Source organism: Penaeus japonicus, unplaced genomic scaffold (genome assembly GCF_977035675.1).
Source record: "Penaeus japonicus unplaced genomic scaffold, GWHDUDI00000001_assembly GWHDUDI00000041, whole genome shotgun sequence".
Lineage (NCBI taxonomy): Eukaryota > Metazoa > Arthropoda > Malacostraca > Decapoda > Penaeidae > Penaeus > Penaeus japonicus.
The window spans coordinates 17,748,459-17,750,958 of record NW_028234443.1 but is presented as its reverse complement, the minus strand read 5'-3'; positions in this window follow the sequence as shown (position 1 = coordinate 17,750,958).

Below are 2,500 nucleotides of genomic sequence, written 5' to 3'. Positions count from 1 at the left end.
AGAGAGGAGGGAGGGGAGGAGGAGGAAAAGGGGGAGGCAAAGTAGGAAAAGAGAGATGGAGAAAGAGGAGGAGAAAGAAGGGCAGAATGAAGGAGAGAAAGAAGGAGAAGGAGAAGAAGAGGGAGGTGAAGAAGGAGAGAAGAAAGGAAAGGAGGAACAGAAGAGAGGGGAAAGGAGAGGAGGCAAGGAGAACGAAAGAAGAGGTAGAAGAGAGATAGAGGAGGGTAGAAGAGAGGAGAGGGAGAATGAAGAAGGAGGAACAGAGATGAATGAGAGTAGAGAACAGAAAGAAGAAAATAAAAAGGGAGGAAAGGGAACAAGAAAGAAAAGAGGAAAGAAAATAAGAACAAAACAGGAGTGAAAGAGGGAAGGAGAAGAAAGAGGAGAATAGAGAAGAAAAGAGAATGTAGGTATTATTACGTAATTGGCAGGAATGTAGGAAAGGATGAGAGGAATGGATGTAATTAAATAAAGTTCTTGAAGTAGATAGAAGACGTAATAAAAAAGTTGGCAAGCAAATAGAGAAAGAGGAAGGCGAAAGAGAGAGAGAGAGAGAGAGAGAGAGAGAGAGAGAGAGAGAGAGAGAGAGAGAGAGAGAGAGAGAGAGAGAGAGAGAGAGAGAGAGAGAGAGAGAGAGAGAGAGAGAGAGAGAGAGAGAGAGAGAGAGAGATAAGAAGACAAAAAATAGTAAAAAAAAAAGAATGAGGGATAGACGATGAAAGAAGAAAAAATAGAAGAAAGAAAAGAAACAGAAAGAAAGGGAGGAAGAGAGAGAACGAAAAATACGTAAAAGAAGAACGAGAAAGAAGACACAAAAAAGAGGTGATAAATGAAGAAGAAATACGAGGAAAATAAAACGAAATAAGAAAACCAAGAAGAGAATGAAAAAAAAAATATATATATTAAAGAAAAAAAAACAAAAAACGAGGAAACAAATACATAACAAATAAATCAACAGACCCCATGAAATGATAAAAAAAAGAGAGAGTGAGCGTCGTGTTTTCAGAAGTAGCAGGAAAGTGGCCGGAGTGAGTCACCTTCTCCAGGCTATTCTCTCCTAAAGGCTTTCCTTATTAGAGGAATCACACTCCTGCCACCTTACGCGTCACCTTCCATCACTTTCCTGAATTCCTTCTTTCTGGATTTCGTACTACGTCGCTGTAGGTTATGTCGTATTCCTTCTTCCTTTCCTTCTATATATTTCGGGTTCGGTTACTATGGACGCTCTATGGACCTTCTTCCTTCTTCGCACTCCATCGTTATAGACACCATTATGTTTTCCATCCGTTTAAAGACACTCCATCGTCACGGTCTCCTTGTATTCCTTCACTTCTTTTCCCCTCCATCTCCCTAGATTCCATCACTGCAACATGTAACACTCTTCCATCTCTCATGCACCATCACCACGTCATCTCTCTCTCTCCTTCTCCCTTCCATCGTCATAAACTCCATCACCGTAACATCATTTACTCCATCCCTCCCTCTCTCATTCCATCTCTTCAATCTCCCTCACTCCTTCTCCATTCCATCTCTCTTTCTCCATCACCACAGCCTCCCCTTATTCTCTCTTTTATCTCCATGTACTCCATCACTCCTTCTTTCCATCTGCTACACTCCATCACCACAGCCTCCATCACAACACCTCATCCAGCCATCACCATCACGAAAAGAAAAAAAAAACTATCAAGAAAAAAAAAGTACGATTCTAAAACAAACCGAAAAATATTCATTCTTAGAAATACGAAAACACCATCAAAAAAGAAATATAAATAGCACACATCGACAAAGAAAATCACAATAGAGTGTAGTGAGTGTGTTGTGTGTATCTCAACCCCGACTTTGTATAGTAACTTGAACTTCACTATAGGCAGCCAGATGCTTTGGTCAGCTGGTACACATAAACTGCCGAATTGTGTAGTGGAACATAATGTTGGTTGTTCTTGAGGGATAATTGGCCGTGTGTTCGTGTGTGTGTGTGTAATAGGGGGGGGGGGGATTGTGTGTGTGTATGTGTGTGTTTGTGTGTGTGTGTGTGTGTGTGTGTGTGTGTGTGTGTGTGTGTGTGTGTGTGTGTGGATTTATGTGTGTGTTTGTGTTTGTGTGTGTGTGTGTGTGTGTGTGTGTGTGTGTGTGTGTGTGTGTGTGTGTATGTGTATGTGTGTGTGTGTGTGGGATGTGGGTTTATGTGTGTGTGTGTATGTGTATGTGTGTGTGTGTGTGGGATGTGGGTTTATGTGTGTGTGTGTGTGATGGGGGATTGTATTTATGCACTACTAAATAGTAATATAGATTCAGATACATAAGCAGGTCCATGTGCATGTAAAGAGAAATAACAGAGTAGGCTATGAACATAAGGCATATATCTTATTATATTTATTTCGCTTTGGCCTCTCTCTCTCTCTCTCTCTCTCTCTCTCTCTCTCTCTCTCTCTCTCTCTCTCTCTCTCTCTCTCTCTCTCTCTCTCTCTCTCTCTCTCTCTCTCTCTCTCTCTCTCTCTCT